This window comes from Vipera berus, assembly GCF_964194415.1.
Source record: "Vipera berus genome assembly, chromosome: 10".
NCBI lineage: Eukaryota > Metazoa > Chordata > Lepidosauria > Squamata > Viperidae > Vipera > Vipera berus.
The window spans coordinates 1099957-1116849 of NC_138213.1; the positions used below are offsets into that span (position 1 = coordinate 1099957).

General features: G+C 55.0%; 1 protein-coding gene across 3 annotated transcripts in view; it reads left to right on the plus strand.

Annotated features, from left to right (window-relative positions):
- Window positions 1-5747: 5747 nt before the first annotated feature.
- The window catches only part of CBFA2T3 (CBFA2/RUNX1 partner transcriptional co-repressor 3), a 36164-nt gene continuing 25018 nt past the window's right edge, over window positions 5748-16893 (plus strand). For 2 of the 3 annotated variants that reach the window (XM_081335800.1, XM_081335801.1), the window contains exon 1: window positions 5748-5976. The gene's annotated coding sequence lies outside the window, so the exon portion shown is untranslated. The remainder of the gene's footprint in view (window positions 5977-16893) is intronic. The other variant, XM_081335799.1, reaches the window with a different exon arrangement.

Sequence of the window (16893 nt, forward strand, 5' to 3'; positions counted from 1 at the left end):
TGACCTCTGCCCTTTTTCTGTAGCCCTAAGAGCAACTGGGGGAGCCAAGACGCCCCCAAAGCAAGGCTGCCTTTTCTCCCCCTCCCCCTCCCTCCAGCAGACTGTTCTCAAGAACCAGCGACGCAGAGACTTCCTGCCCGCTTGCAGATGTCACCCGGCCGGATGCAGCTGCAAGTGGCGATAACTCTGAGCAGAAGGGAGCTGCCTCCTTCCTTAGACCACTGGCTGTCTCCGAAGCCCTTATCTCCTCCGCACATTCCAGCCTGAATTAAAAGCATTGGGAAGGGAGAGCGCTTCTGTCTCAAATGAAATTAAAAGGCTGCAACATGCCCTCTGCAGCTCGGCTCCTGGGATTAGCTGGGATTTAGACGCCGAGATTAAGACAAACACATTTAGGCCTCAATGGGGGAAGCGCGTCGCCGCCTGAATACCAATTGCTCACCTAGGGCAGTGGAGCAGCATGTGTGTAGTGGGGGAAGAGAAGGCTGGTGAGTTGGCTGCCTTCGCGCCAGCTGAGTCTGGCAGGTGGGTTGCACTCCACACGCACGTTTGGACCCAGCCGAGGGAGCAGCTGGAGGGCTTCCTTGCACCCTGCCCCAAACAGCTTTTCCATACTGGGACCGAAGAATGTGACTGTGATGCTGGTGATTGGTGCCAAGGACTCCCAGTCCTGGAGGATGCCTTCCCTGGTCTCTTCCAGGTCTACCCTAGAAGCATCTGCAGATGTTTCCTTACAGCCGGTGTCTTCGGGCACCAACTCAACAATTCTGGGAGTTGAAGTCCCAAAATCCACCATTCTGGGAGTCGGTCCGTGCTGGTTGAAGGATTCTGGGAGTTGAAGTCCACAAGTCTTTAGTTGCCAGTTTTAGAGACCCCTGATCTATGAGAAGGGCAGCCGGGGCAGCTCTCAAGTTCCTCACACAATATGAACTCAGCCCCCTCAAAAGCTTAGCTGGTGGGAGCAAGGACGGATGGCGGGAAGCAGGTAGAAGCCAATAGCACCAACTGCGTATTGCTCTCTGTGTCTTGTTCACTGCCCCAGAGATCCTGGGTTGAGGTGGGTAGCCAAAGAGATTAAATAAGAAGATAAAATGAATAAGTCTTTAGGGTTGCCTGTGAACTGTGTGGACTGCCAACCCTTTCGAGGAGAGCTACGCAGACCTGCCCCCTTGGACAGGTGACCTACTTAGCCCCACCGACCCTCTTGCCTCAGAACTGAGATCCCGTCACTTTGGAAAGGCCCTCGGCATCACCTTAGCTTGGCTGTAGGAAGGATAAGCGGCTGGTTCCAACTGCCTGAACTCCAGATTTTGCTCTGTCCTGCTGTGCTTGTCCAGTCACTTCTTGCATAAAACATTTTTAAGCAGGTTAGGGATAAAACGTTGCTTGCCTGGACCTCCCAACTCAGCTCCCAGGAGCTTTTCTTTGGGGGTCTGGTCCTGCCCCAAATAGGAGATGATCTTAGTGCAGGCAATGGGGACTGCAAAGTCTCCAGCTTTCTCCACCACCACCGTTGCCGGCCGTGAGACCCAACACAGGAGACTGCCCGCATGCTTGCGATTCTTCTTATTTTCTTTCCAGAGCAACGGCAGAGCGTCCAAGAATGCATTAGGGCCCCACAAAGAACATTTCTCCCGCGGGCGGATCAACTCCTTTCTATCCCTCTGGGAACCGACGGTTCCATGAAGGCTGAGAAAGGCTCACGCTGGCTGGCTGGCTGGGAGAAGGGTGCCGAGTTCCTGTTTTTAAAAAGCTTTTCCAATCTCACCAGCTTGGATCTGCAGAAAACAGCAGCTCATGACATCTGGGACCCTTAAAACCTTGTGCTCCCCAGCTCTTTAGGGGCCAAAGCAGCAACCCCAGCCTGGATGTTCTTAGTGGGTCCTGCCTCATCCCAAGTGAGAGGCAGCATTTCCCAGCTGGGGGCCGCTGCCAGGAATGCCTCCGAGGGTTCGGGGAGGATGCAGGGAAAGTGTTGTCACTAAAAGCTTTTTCTCCACCCTGGTGCTGGGAAGAGGCCATGGGGTGGAGGAAAACATCTCGTTCTGCTAGCTTTGCAGCTTTGCCTCGGAGCATTTATTTGCCCTGAATGGCCCTGAAGCACGTTTGGTTTGTAGGAAGAGCACAAAGAAAGACAGGCAGTCCTTGACTTACAACAGTTGGTTTAGTGGCCGTTCGAAGTTACAACAGCACTGAAAAAAGTGACTTATGGCTGTTTTTCACACAACTGTTGCGGCGTCCTCAGGGTCACGTGATCAAAATTTGTGTGCTTGGCAACCGGTTCATATTTATGACAGTTGCAATGTCCACCGGTCACGTGATCCGCTTTTGTGACTTTCTGACAAGCAAAGTCAATGGGGAAGCCAGATTCACTTAACAACCGGGTTATTAATTTAACTACTACAATGATTCACTTAACAACTGTGGCAAGAAAAGCCATAAAACAGGGCAAAATTCATTTAACAACTGTCTTGCTTAGCAACAGAAATTTTGGGCTTAACTATGATCGTAAGTCAAAGACCACCTGGATGCTTTTGCTGGTCTGTGGAGACCTGAAGCCCACCCCACCAGTAAGAGCAGGTTGCTGGTAGGGTCTAAGCCCAGGTTTCTCTACCATGGCTACTTGGAGATGGGTGGACTTGGCTGGCTGGGGAATTCTGGGAGTTGAAATCCTCCTTCAAGTGGCCAAGGTAGAGAACGCCTGCTCAAAGGGAAGCTGGGAAGGCTCTCGGCTGAAGCACAGCTGCAAATCATCCCAGGGACCCGTCCCGCCCAGCTCCCCCCTCCCCTCGTGAGCTCCGCTGCAGGGCCTCCTGGGAAGAACGCTTGTCGTCCTCTTGCACAATGTAACTGCTTGGCAAGCAAAAAAGCCCGTTAGCCCCCCTCGGCTAAAAACTGTGGTTAGATTGCAATTGCGCTGAAGTGGTGTGTCTTGCATTTAACATTCCAATGCAGCTCGATGAACAAAACCAGCGACAACAGACCCTTATTTCTCCCAGTGGTAAATTATGACTTCAATAGGCTGAAATTACACCCTGCGTGCAGAAATCAGGGGGAAGAAAGACCTGGGCAATCCACACTGACATTCTGGGGGCACCGAGGGGCGGGGGGAGAGAAAGGAAGCCTGTAAACTCATCCTTAGCCAGGACTGTGGGAGAATGCCAGTAGTGTGGAGGCTTATCTGGGACACAGCCAGGGACTTCCACCCCAGGTGACGCTGTGTGGAGGGGCAGGTGATGTTGGGGAGCCTGGCAAAGACAGACCCGAATCTCTCTGGCTCACATAGCATCGGGAGGTGCGGCTTTTCTGCACTTGACAAAGCTCTTTTGTCATCCTCTGCCCGGTCGATGCAGCTGACAGCATGGCGGGAGACCTCTGTATCCGGAGATATCGATTGCGAGCAAAGCCACTTGCTCCCTCGCACGACAATACGGGGTGTCCTTCTTCTCTCTCTCTCTCTCTCTCTCTCCTTGGTGCCATCAGACGCATACCTATCGGCGCTATGCAAGCCGCCGAGGGGGGGTGGCCCAGCCGCTGCTTCCCAGGCAGTTCCAGCGCTTGGGGAAATGGACAGGTCTGCCCGGTTTTATCCGCTGCTGAGCAGCATTGCAACCCCTTTCCAATGACCGGCAGCAGCCGGCCAGCCATAGAATGCCTTCCTTGTTGTTGTTTGAGCCCTGGACCTCATCTGCCACAGCCCTCCCTGGGCCCAAGGGGGAGCAATGCACGGAGACCTCTGGCAGGACAGCCTTGCCCACCGGCTGCTGCTTGATCTGCTGTTGGGCAGGTCTTAAAGGGAAACCGAGGCAGCATTTGACACCTTGCTATACCCCACCAATGCTGGGGGGATACTTAATATGGAGGGAGGAGGGAGGGAGCTTGTGTGAAACTATAGTGTGTGATTATTATCCGATTCTTCCTTATGGCTACCTAGAAATGGACTTAGTGGTCCATTTCAGTTGGGAAGCAGTTTGATTGACAGGTCCTGTGGGCCTGCAGAAATTCCACCTTTGCACAGGGTACAAGAAGGGCTGTTAGGATGAGAACCCCAGCAGAGTGATCCCGACAGCCAAGACTGCAGCCAAGAACCTAAGGAGGAGAGCTAGGAGAAAGGTTGAGTTATATAGCCGACTTCTTAACTGCCCATCAGGCTCATGGAGCTACCCATCCATCCTGCACCAGAGGTCACCGTCCATGGGGCCAAGAGGTCATTGGTGCTCTGTCGTTATCTGGGCCAAGGGAGGCTCAGCCAGCATTCTGTGGCCATTCAGAGACATCTGGAGGCTCACCCCCATGGCGGGAAGGGGGGGGAGGGTGTCCTCCCGGGGATCTGCTAGCTGGGACTTGGGAAGAAGCAGGTGGCCTTCAAGGCTACAGGCTGGGGGGCGGGGGTGTCTGATTTTCTTCAAGTTTGCTCAGTCCCTTAAAGGCATCCAAGCCACATAAAATTGACTAGTTAGCTCTGAATTGTTTAAGGAAGGCATCCAAGTCCTTCATCCGTCCATTGATCCGTCCATCCGTGGTCCTGGTTCTGAGAGACGGAGCAAATCTTCTCATTCCTCCACCGGCTTTCACGGGGGGGGGGCCGCAACGTCTTCCTGCCTTAAGCCCCATCACCCCCTTCCCTAGCCGGGACACACCCTGAGCTAGATTCGACAGCAAAGGGCCGTCCCCGAGAGGACCCCCCCTCAGCCGGCCCATCGGTCCCCGACAGGAGCGACTGGAAAATGCTTCTCTCCATCGGAGACGCCCACGGGCGCCTGCCTGGCACGGCGGGTTCCTGAGCCTGTGCCGAGTGCTTTTCAGTGGCCTGGGAGTAAATGCAGCCAACCTGAAGCTCCCTTGGCGAACGGGGGCTAAAGGGAGCCCGAGCCAGCACAGGCGGGCGTAGGGCTGGATTCGACCTCGCAGCCTCCGGGGAACCGAGAGAGTCCGAGCGGGAAAGCGGGCAGAGGAGGAAGAGCGGCGCCGCAGCCTTCGCCGGAGACCCCGGCCCGCCGCCAGCGAAGGGGCCGAGCGGCGCGGAGCCGCCACCGGGGGAGGGGGCGGGGCGGGCGGGGGCGCGCGCGGCGGGCGGGGCGGCGTTGCGACGGGGGTGGAGCGCCCCCTGCCGGGAGCGCCCACCGCCGCGCTCCTCCCGCCCCGCCAAGCCAGCTGTCGGTGCCGCCGCCGCCGCCGCCAGGGCTGCATCCGGGCGGGCTCCGCTCCGCCACAGCGCCGGCAGCCGCCAACCGAGCCGGGCGGGCGGGCGGGGGAGCTGGGGGCCGCCGCCGCCGCCTCTCCGAGCAGCCGCCCTATCCCCGGAGGCAGCGCCGCCGGCCAGAGCCAACCAGGCTGCGGCCGGGAGGCAGCCGAGAGCGGCGGGGCCGGTCCGGCGCGGGACCCCTGTTCGGAGCCGCGGCGCGTCCGAGCCCGCCTGCCCGGAGCCTTGCTGGGCCGAGCGCCTGGGCGAGCGGGGCGGGGCGGCGGGGCTGCCCTCGCCAGATGGCCCGCCGGAGGGCCGAGCGGCGGCGGCGACCGCAGTAGCAGCGAGCGCCCGGGGAGCCCAGCAGCCAGCGCGGCCGCGGCCGTCGAGGAAGGTCGCCGCCGCCAGCGCCGCGGCTGGGAGGCGGGCGCCTGAAGCGGCCGCGCAGATGCCCCGTCCCGCCGCAGCGGGGCTCCTGCCCGGGCAGGCGGGCGGCGGGGGCGCGGGCGGCGGCAGGTGAAGGGCGACCGCGCGCCGGGCAGCGCCACAAGCCGAAGTGCGGCGAGACCCGCGGCGCTTCGCGGCTGCTGCGCTCCGGTGTCGCGCCAGGAAGGAAGGAAGGCTGCCGGTCCCGGGAGCCGCCGAGGCAGCGAGCCGTGAAACCGGACCGGCCGCCCGCTGCGGCGCTCGGCTGCCGCCTGGACTTGGACGGCTCCGCTCGCCCGCCGCTTGTGGATTACCCGCCGCCGCTTCTTGGATAATTACCTCGCCTCGCCAGCGGTCCCCGGACGGTAAGTGTTCCGGTCGCCTCCCTCCCTCCCTCCCTGCCCCGCTCCGTCCGTCTGGGCTTGAGAGCTCCGGCGCCCCTTCGCCGCCCCCAGCAGCCGCCCGAGGGTCGCCCCCTCCCCGAAGCATCCCCGGGCGGGCGAGTCCCACTTCCGAACAAAAGCGGGAGCCCCGCGCGCCCTCCTCGTGGAGGGCTTCAGACAAGGGAGGAGCCCCGGGGCGAGGCAGACAGAGCCCACCGCAGCTGGCGGCGGGTTCTCCTCCCCCTCCCGCTCCCGGACGGCCGTTGTCCCGAGCAAGATCGGAGCCTTGACGGGCTGCTCGCTTTGCTTCCCAAGTGCCTGTCTCGGTGCTTGTGGCGTGGAAGAAGACCGTGCCTGCCCGCCCCCCGCCCGCCCGCCCTTCCTTTGCGGTCTCCGGCTCCCGGCAAGGCGGCGCAGTCCAGCGCGGGAGAGCCGCCCGGGCGCAAAGCTGTCTCCAAGCGCGCATGCTGAGCGGACCGCGGGGAGCGCTGCTAGGGGCTAGCTGCGAGCGAAGAGTAGCCAGGAACTTGGAGGGATCCCACCGGTCCGGGAAAGACTCGTCTGTCTCCCGCCTCCGACGCCTCGCCTTTGTCTGCCCCTTTGCAACGCCGCCTCCCACCCGGCGAGGCCGGACAGAAGGACGTTTCGCGGTCCTCCGCCCTCCCCCCCCAGCCCAGGGAGATCCGGGGAGGTTTTCTGAGGACCTTCCGGGGTACGCCTGGGGGATGAGACAGAGAGAAGTTGGGCTGGAGCTTCCGCTCCGCGGCTCTTGAGGCTCTTCTGCTTCTCCCCTGCGCAAGTCCTCCCGGGCCAGGCTCGGAGGGAGACTCGGCTGTAAGAGCGTCCCAGCAGCCCGCTTAACTCCGGAGCAAAACTGCTTCCTTCTTCAGCTGAGCCTCTTCTGAACTCCGCTTTCTCTGAGCAGGGGTCCCACTAGGAGGTGGAGAGAACAGTGGCTTTTTGCAGAAGGGAAGGAAGCCCCGGGGCACCCAGAAATCAGAGCATTGATAGAGGTTGGTGCAGCTGGGTTTAAATTCTGGGATATTTCGACCCCTCCACACACCCCGGGGGGGGGGGTGTCCTTGGTTATTCTCTTGGTTTTAGCTGACAAGTTAAGCAGCCACCGGTTCCTGCCCCACAGCTTTGCTCCCCCTACAGACAGACTGGTGCTTCTCCCACTGAGTCACTGGGTTGCCTTGGGTTCCTGCTCCAACTCTGGTTATTTTAGGATATATTTGTGCAGGCATGCAACGACAGACCATGTTTACCAAGCTAGAAATGCGGGACTTCTAAAACAGGTGAAGTCCCAACTAACAGATCAAATACTGACTTTGTGTGGTGTGTGAACTCAGCCCTTGACCAAAACCTTGAACAGCCCCTTATTAATAGCCGGCCGCTCTTCTCCTCTGAAAGGGGAAGCTCTGTTATGTCTCCCATTCACATCTATGGTCGTTCTGCCAGCAACTTTCCAAGGGTGCCGCTTAATTTGGCTGGCGTCCTGCTCTTTTGGGAGCTGCTGATCCCAGTCAAGTCCGGAGTGTAATTTTCAGGAGAAGGAGCGGTTGTTGCAGAGAGGCCAAAGGGTGCCAAGAACCGGGTTTTCACCATGCCTTTACCGGGCCAAGCCGGGCTCTGATGGGACTTGCAATGGCTGGTTTGATGTGCCAGCGCCTAGATTCACCTGGGGATGATATCTGAGTGCAAGGGAGGAAGGGTCTTGCCTTCTCATGGGACTTCTCATGGTCTTCCTCTAAAGCCCTGGACCACCACTCATTTCAGAAAGCAGGCACGAGCTGAGAGCAGCATCAATGAAAGAAACTCTATTCAGCGTGAGGAGCAAGATAGACCTTTGGTCCCTGCACTTCCTTGTCTTTCCTTCCCAAAGGGGGCAGCTCTGGGGCTCCTGCCTGGTGGAATGGCTGCTCTCCGACCCCCAAATCCCAGGTGGACAGATTGGCTGGGGCTCCTAGCAGGAGCAGATGGGCTTGGGGCGGCGGGGGGGGGGGGCAGAGAAAATCCCTTTGCCCATGCTCAGATGGGCCTTTTTCTTTATTCTTCTTACCTTGGGCGCAACTCAGCTGAGTCTTTCTGATGGTAAAGCAGCCAGGAGACCCACAAAAGAGCTTTGGCTGAAAAATTGTGCCGACGGGGGAATGAGCCAGTGAAGCGAAAAGCTGCTCATCAGTGTGTTTGTGAGGGAATGGTTGTGGATCTGCGGAGGGCACCTGTCTTCAACCTCAGACACCCTTAGAGCCAGTTTGACACCAGGCTAGAAACCAGGAGGCAGTGAGTTCTAGTGTCGCCTTAGGTATGAAAGCCAACTGGGTGACTTTGGGCCAGTCACTCCTTCTCAGTTCAGCCTACCTCACAGGGTTGTTGTTGTGGGGAAAAGAGGAGAAGGAAGGAGTTTTAGATAAATAAAAAGCAAGGCCATTCTCACATCTGATGCAAAGACCCAGGGCATGGTCTACTATGTACCTGGCTCTAGGGTTAATTGATGACTCATTGTGTTGTGCAGTTAGGAAACTGGATTGTTGCACTGGACCTGTCATGCAATGCAACCTCCTCCTCCTCCCTCCCCAAGACTTGCAAAACCAACCCCTCCCCCCTTCCTTCCCTTGGAGGACCGAATTCCCAGCCTGGGGGCTACCCAGGACCCCCACGTTTAGGCTGAATCCCTTCTGAGCAGGGAAGGAACCACTGTCCATTCCTGCCACTTTGGGATCTGCCCGCCCATCAACAGTGGGACTGTCAACATAGTCTCGGGGGCCACGTGGTCCCTCCCAACTAAGCCAAATGTTTTGCAAATGTAGTTGGAAATTCTAGGATCAACACAGCACAGCATCCCATAAAAGCCCGAGAATTGCAATTCAGGATCACCACAAATCTTTTGTTGGAATTTAATAGCACTATTTGCACCCTTTCTTCGCCTGTCCCTAATTAAATATTTGCAGCTTTCCGTCCGGATCAAGATAGTGAGGCTGATGTCCCGCTGATCAGTGGGATGAGGGTGCCCACTGGTTTCAGTGCAGAAAAATAATTAATTAATTAATTGGTTTATTTATTTATCTGTATCCTGCCTTTATGATTTTTACAAATAACTCAAGGCAGCGAACATATCCATCACAAATTCCTCCTCCTATTTTTTATCACAACAACAACCCTGTGAGGCGAGTTGGCTTGAGAGAGAGAGGGACTGGCCCAAAGTCACCTAACTGGCTTTCATGGCCAAGGGGAGACTAGAACTCACCGTCTCCCAGTTTCTTGCCTGGTGCCTTCCCCACCACTAAGACCAAACCGACTCTTTTAAACGCAGTTTGCTTTTCTCGAATTAGGTGCTGGATGTTCTTAAGTCTAGGCAGCTTTTCAGCCAGTGGTGCTTCTCCAGGGCGTCTCGTCTCCCTGGTTTCTCTTGGCCCGTGGAGGCGAGGGTGGTCCCAGAAGGACTGTGGACACCCAGGGCTCTTGTTCCTCGCCAGGGCTTGGTCTCTCGTAGGGCGCTGAGACTCATCCTGGCATTTTGACAGCATCTTGACTCTCCAAGCAGATGGAGAAGCTGGGGCTGCAATCTAGCGGAGGGGAGCGCTTTTTGCCGGGGGAGGAAGCAAGAGACGCAGGCCCTTGTGTGTGAAAGAGGATTTGCCTGGGAATCTGTGCCCTCCCGTCATGTGCAGCTGCTCTAATAGCAGCATGGATGGCTTTTCAGTGCAAGGATGAAAGCAGGGATGTCCGACCTTGGCAACTAAGACCTGTGGACTTCAGCTCCCAGAACTCCACAGCCAGAGTTGAAGTCCACAAGTCTTAAAGTTGCCAAGGTTGGTTGGACACCCTGTTTAAGCTTTAAAACTTGGTTAGTTAGCCCTGGAGATAGTTTTGTTAATAGCAACCATTTGCAAACGAGAGAGCTTCAAAGAGGACATTTACTCATGTGAGCAGAAGTTAAGAAGTAAGAGTAAGAGAGGAAGGACAGGGGAAAATTTTGCTTAAAGCTTTGGATAGAATTCCTGGGCAAAGACTTTATCCTTTATGGTCGTTTATAGTTTTCTGCCCAATCAGGTATTTTCCTACATGTTAGGACTACCGCTCCCCAAATTCCTAGGCTTTGCCTTGACTGGGAACTATGGGAGATGCAGTGATAGATCTGGATGCGTGCATTCACGACAGCTGAGCGGTCTGGGGCCCTGGGACCGCCGCTGGGGAGCTTCCCAGCTAGCTTCTGATGAGCAAAGTCCGTGGGGGAAGAAGACTCGCTTAATGATCTCCTGATTCGCTTAACAATTGCAGCGATTTGCTTAACAGCAAAAGGGGTTGTGAAATTGCGTGACTCTCTTCATTCTGTCTCATTGAGTCTAGGATCACCTGTACTGCAAACAGTAAGTGGATTCTCCCTGGAAAAGTGCTCTCAAATTCTCCACAGTGGGCAGTAAAGGGCAGAACTGTGTTCAAACATCACCCCGAACTGTGCCTTGTTTATGAATGAATTGTTGAATAAACCACAATGCAAATGCAGAACGTGCTAAGTCAAAATTCACTTTACTGCTTTGGATGTGTGTGAAGTCAGGGGGTTGAGAAACTAGCTAAGCTTATCTGGATTGTGAGGAAACTAAGGACAAACTTGTTTGCACCTGAGAAGCCACGTCTCTGGTCCTGCCTTCAGTCTCATCCCCCCCCCACACCCCACACCTGCTGGACAAAGCCTGGCCTTGCTGGGGACCGGGAGGTTTGGGCCGTGGCAAAGCAAAGACAGAGTTGCAGGAGAAACGGTCAAGCTGGCCTGTTGCTCAGAGTCGGATTTTGAAAGGAGAGCTTTGCTTTGGCTTGTTGACCTGGCTGCACTTGGGGCAGAACACCCAGCTGCAGCCAGGAGTGTGTGTGTGGAGGGTGCGGTGGGTGGCATTTTGGAGACACCCCGAGAGGCAGAGCCCTGCTTGGCTTGGGGCCAAGGGCCTTCCGCCTTCTCCAGACTCCTCTGACGTCCAGGTTGAAAAGGTCTTTCAGAACTTGGCCTGCCTCTCTCAGGCCTTGGGGTGGGGGGCTGCCTGAGTTGGGGGTTGTGTACATCCTTCCTTTTCTTTGTTTCATCGTCAGCAACCTCGTGTAGAAAGTGATCCGCTAATCAGTTCCCAAAGAAGGACTCACCGTGGCTCTCGCTCAGGGAAAGGCTTTTCTTGGTTGTGTGAATGGAGCCACTCTGAATTTGTACCATGCTTCATTTGGGCTGTGTGTGTTCGGAGAACTCTGTCCTGCCACTTTGCAACACCTGCTGTGTGATGGAGTTTTGCAAACCCTTTCAAGGGTGGCATCCTCCACGGACCAGCCTGGCTTGGGCACCAACTTTATGTTCTTCTTCGGGTCTCTGGCTCCATGAGGACTAGTGTCTGGCATAGATGGAACCCAAGGTCCTGTGCTCCCTTCCAGGGGATTTTGCTGTTTCATTGGGGAGATGGTCTGCCCCAGGAGTTTCCCCCCCCAACAGCCTCCTTGGTGGCTCAGAGCTATTGGTGGGGCCTATTTGGAGACCTGCAGCTCCTCCGAGGCCAGGCAGGACATCAGTCTTGGCGGCCAAGGAGGAGGAGGTTGGGGGCCCAAGAGCCCAGCAGCCTTAAAGAGGTGGGCTTGAAGCTGTATCCTCACCAGGGCAAAAGTCAGCAAGGCGCCCATGGCTACCCATCAGTTCCCGAAGGAGGCTGCCCAGCTCCCGGTCTCCCATTGCCTGGGCACGACCCACAAGAGGGTGGAGTCAGCTGCCTCTCCTGGAGATACAAAGGTCCATCCTCAGTCCGTCCAGCCATGCTCTCAGCTGCCGAAAACCGAGATGCACGATTTGCGCAACATGAGCACCTCTTAGTGGGCTGGAGAGCAAGTGGCACACAGAACGAGGCCCTGGCTTTGTTAGCTGTCACAGCCAGTTGAGGGGGGGAGGGAGGGAGGGAGGGAGAGAGAGAGAGAGAGAGAGAGAATGTGTTGGGATCCTGGTGCTGATGCAGCCCCTCCTGCTTAGATCAGGGCTGGGTGAGCAGCTGAAGGCAGCGTACTCGGACGTCTCCCCTCCCACTGGTTGTTCCGGGATGCAAGGGCAGTGGGAGGGGCCAGGACCAAGAAGCCCCCCTCTCCCCGGTCCCCCTCTGAGCCTTCTCCACTCAGAGCCACTTACTGTGGGTTTTCTTCCCGACTGCCCATTTTAGCCCTTTGCTGATTTGCGGTCTCTTTTGAGGTGACAGAGGGCGGGGGGGGGAATGAGTAAAAGCCACCCAGGGTCCAAGCGGTGCCTTCTGGATGGAGCTGCTTGCAGGAGTCAAAATCACCAGGAACTTTTGGAAGTTTGTTTCTCTGGGGGGAGGGGGGTACAGCTGGGAAGTGGGGACAGACTGAGTTCCTATGTATGTCCTATGCAACCTTGGCAACTTTTAAGGCTTGTGGCCTTCAACTCCCAGAATTCCCCAGATAGCAATGCTGGCTGGGGAATTCTGGGAGTTGGAGTCCACAGGTCTTAAAGTGGCTGAGGTTGGACACCCCTGTTTTACATGCAGGGAAATGAGTCTCTCCGTGTTTGCATGCACAGAGGCACCTCTTGGATCCATCCAAAGAAGGCCTGTTCTTTGTGATGCTCTTGGTGACCCCTGAAGCAGATTTTTTAGGTGCAGGAAAGTACAAGGAAGTTGGCCAAGCTTGACTTTCCAGGCAGGCAGCACGAAGGTCCTTTTTACCCCAGCTGGGAATTGCTATGGCAATGTCCTAGTCTCGCTTTCTCTGCCTCCCCCAGCTCTGCTTCTTACACTCAGCCCAGCTTGCTCCATCTGCTCGCTTGGAACCGTTCCCGCCACCGGGAAGCAGGCGGAAAGAGAAGAGGGGGAATCCAGTCCCCCAGAGCTAAACACGAGGTGTGTATGTGCTTGACGAGGGCCAGGATGGCCTCCTTTGAGCAGGCCTGGTGAATCCCCCCCACACACAAGCAGCTGGATGATCCTTAAAGGTAGACTGCCTTGGAGTCTGCAGGATCTCTTGATGCTTTATAGATTCTCTTTTCCCTCCTCTTCCTCAGTTGGCCTCCAAGCTCTTGCAAAAAAGAGAAAAAAACATTATTTCTTCCCCTGTTTTCTCTTTTTATGGGTCACTCAAGGTTGCCACTGCCAACCTGGCAGACCAATACTTGATGAAACAAGCAAGCATCCAAAGATACACATAAACAGGGGAATCTGAATCCATTTTCTCTTCTTGCTATTCCCCATTTCCTTTCTGTAAATAAGCACAGGGGCTGCATCCACACAGCATGGTTAACAGGTCTGGAAAAGTCCCAGGAGCTGCATTGCCCAGATATGGGAAACAGGAGTAGGGTGAAGGGGGGAGGGTTTAATGGCAGTCTGCATGAAGGCATTCTGGCTGTGGCTGGTGGATTATGGGGCTCTGGATGATGGGTGATGTGCCTTAGGTGAGCAGGCAGGCATTCCTTGGGAGGCAAAGATGGGAGAGCTGCCAAGGGCTTTGGGCAGGCGATGAGGACCTTGTGTTTTGGGAGTAACTGAGTGCCACTGCCTGGCATTGCCAATCGCTGGGCATCTACCTCCCAGCACCTCCCATATGTAGGCGGACAGATCAGCCGTGCAGGAAAATGCCTGGAAGTCGGTCGTTGGCCCTGGATATTCTGTGGATGGGGGACTCTAGGAAATCCCCGCCTGGGACGCCATGTCCACGATGCCCTGTGTGTGTGAGGTGCCCACGTGTCCAGTTCAGCTGGAGGAGATGCAGCAGCTTCTGGGCATCCAGGTGGCCTCTGAAGGTCCCTCCTGGGTGCTGCTTCCTGGTTGGCCCTCCTCCCACGTGCGCAGCCCTCAGATAATGCAGACAGTCCTCGGCTTAGGATGGTAGTTGGGACCAGAACTTCCATTGCTCGGCAAAGCTAAGCGAGTTGCACCTGAGTCTACACTCAATTTTGCCTTGGTTGTTAAGCGAATCATGGCAGTTATTAAGTGAATTGTGTTGTTAAGCAAATCTGGCTTTCCACTGACTTTGCTTGTGGGAAGATGACTGAGAAGGTCCCAGAAGACCTCAGGGGGCTGCAGCAGTCATAAAATATGTGCTGGTTACCAAGTGCCCAAATTCTGACCAAGAGGATGTGCAATGGTTGTAAATGTGAGGACTGCTCATAAGCCACTTTTTTTAGTGCCGTTGTAACTTTGAACGGTTGCTAAATGAATGGTGTGTAAGTTGAGGACTTCCTGTATCACAATCAGGATTTTGGGTCATTTGAGGTTGCAAGCATGAACCGCCCACAGGGACCGCAAGCAAAACCCCGCCTGTTCAGCTTAAGCCGAGTTATCTGAGCATCTGCAAAGTGCTCTCCCTGCAAGGCCTGAGGAGGGCAGGGAGCCCCCCACCCCTCCATCCATCATTGGGGCTGGGCACATTCTAGACCAGAGCCAACAGCAACCTCGCTTCTCTGGGCATGCTAGGAAGTGGGGAGGGGGCAGGCTTCTTTTGCGTGCCTACTTCCCTTATTCCCATGCCATCCTTGCTGCTGCCTGTATGTAATTAACAGAGTAATTAAAAACAGGATGAGTTAATTGGTATTCATTTATGTGGCAGATGTTTTTAATTGAGATACGAAACAATTTACCTGTTTATATAAACAATAGTGAACGAAGGCTTGTAAAACAGAGGGGTTTCTCTCCCCCCACCTTCCAAGTCCAGCAGAATCAGCATGCATTCCCAGCTCCCCCCTCCCTCTCTGAAGGGGATTCAAGGAGAAGTCCCTGGGGGTCATGGGGCCCAGGCTGGGCCCTCAGCCGGTTCCTCGTCTCCCAGCTATTCTCTCAGTTCCTTTGCCTCTGCCGGACTGCTTTCCACACCTGGGCAAAAGGTAGAAGCTTGTGGGGGTCCCTTAGGCCAGGGGTATGCTGGCACAGCCGGGATGGAGAAGATTTGCTAGGAAGGCATCTGAGCATACCTGTAGCTCCAGGTGGAATTGTGTAGCCCTTGGTGCTCTCTGAGCTGGGTTGTTTGTTTGCTTACAGACATTTCATTACCCAGCTAGGGAATATCTTAACTCAAGTGGCTCTGATGATGTTCCCTAGTTGGGTAACGAATCATCTGCAAGTCAACCAGCAAGCTGAGGGAGCATCAAGGACTCCCCAATCTTAACTAGGTTATTTGAAGGCTTATCAATCAGCTGCTTTTGCACCAGATATGAGAGTTGGTTAATGTTTAGCTAGGTTCCTTCAGCAATGGGTGTTGTCTGAACCTCTCCTGTTTGATGATTTCTGGTTCAGTATCTGCTATGAACCCAGGAGAGGTCAGGGTACTGAGTGTGTGTGAACACAGCTGGCGTTTCAAGCCTAGTCAGAAACGCCTTGGAACCCTTCCCACAATCTGCTCTGTTTCCAAATTGTCTCGTGTCTTTTTCTACTGTGTGAAGAGGTCTCGAGGGCAGCCCTGAGATTCTTCTTGTAACTTGGGGAATTCGCCATTTGCAGCAAGACAAGCACATTTTCTAGAGAGAGCCTTGCAAGACAGCCGGCTTCTTAACCCCACTTTAACCCCACTGACTAGAAGAGAAAGAGAGAGAGAGAGAGAAGATGGAGATGGGGATACAAGTTTGCCATCAGTCACAAATACACTTTTTCTGAGAACTTCTGTACAAAACAGGATGGGGTGGGGAGGCTGAGTAGAGACATACCCATGAAGTTAGAGGAGCCACTCACAACATTGCCCTTTGTGGGAAAACCCTACCTTGAAATTTTGTTGAAGTGGATCCTTCAAAGTTTGTGCAGACTGATGAGTTGAACTACTCTATTCTATTTCAGACAAATGGTTGTCCAGTCTCTTCCTGAAAACCTCCATTGATGGAGCACCCACAACTTCATCCCACTGGTTGATTGTTCTCGCTGTCAAGAAATTTCTCCTTAGTTCTATGTTGCTTCTCTCCTTGATTAGTTTCCATCCGTTGTTGCTTGGTTTAGTAGCGTGGTGTGGTAACAATCATCCTTGGTTGCCCAGAAGATGTTTTCTGGTAGATGGATAGGTGGAGAAATGAGTAATTTATCTGGAAGGAAGATTGGGATTTCTGTAGTGTAATTCACTTTAATCACTTGCTTTAGATTCCCTAACAGTGCAGCCACCTAGACTCCTTTTACCTCCTGGCATTCATGAAGTCGTCTAAACCTGAGGTCATCTTCTTTGCTAGTGGGCAGCATGAACTGAGCAGGTTGCAGGGAAGCCAAACTGAAATCAGGCATGCAAACACATCTTTGCCCTGTAGTGGCAGGATTTAACAATGCAGAGGACATCCCGCAACAGCCTTGTGGTGGTGTGGGTTTCTTTCCTCCCTTGTTGAGGTCCTGGAGAAGGGAAACGGGCACCTTCAAAAGCAAGCTGGGTGCCAAGACAGCACTTAAAGTTAGATGGAGTTCTGTTTTCAAGACTGGAGAAATCACAAGGGAAAAAAAAAGAATTTCTCATTACCAGATTAATCTAGTGAGCCCCTCTCTAGTGCCTGGGGTTGGTCAAGGTGGCGTCAGGTCTCCTATCCTACCAGAATCTGAAAATGCTACATTTTGCAAAGCATCCTCTGCCTTTTCCTGCCTGCTCCAACCCTCGGAGATGGGCATGTGTGCAGATGGGGAGCAACCATGGTGACATCAGCAACTTTTTTGGCCAGCAAGTGCCGGTTCTCTTTCAGGGGGAGAAGGGCACCGATCCTGGTCCTTCAGCTTTCTTGGCCTCCTGGCTGCCTTGGAGGAGAAGCAAGATGGAGCAATGGAAGCTGCAAGACGAGCTTGGCAGGTTGCCGGCACGGAGCAGATGGCCGGCAGCCCAGCTGAGGGGAATGCTAGCTGGCCTCAGGTGTGCCACGTGAGTCCTTGAAGGGGCCCTGGGAAGACTCGGCATCCTGCACTAATGAAT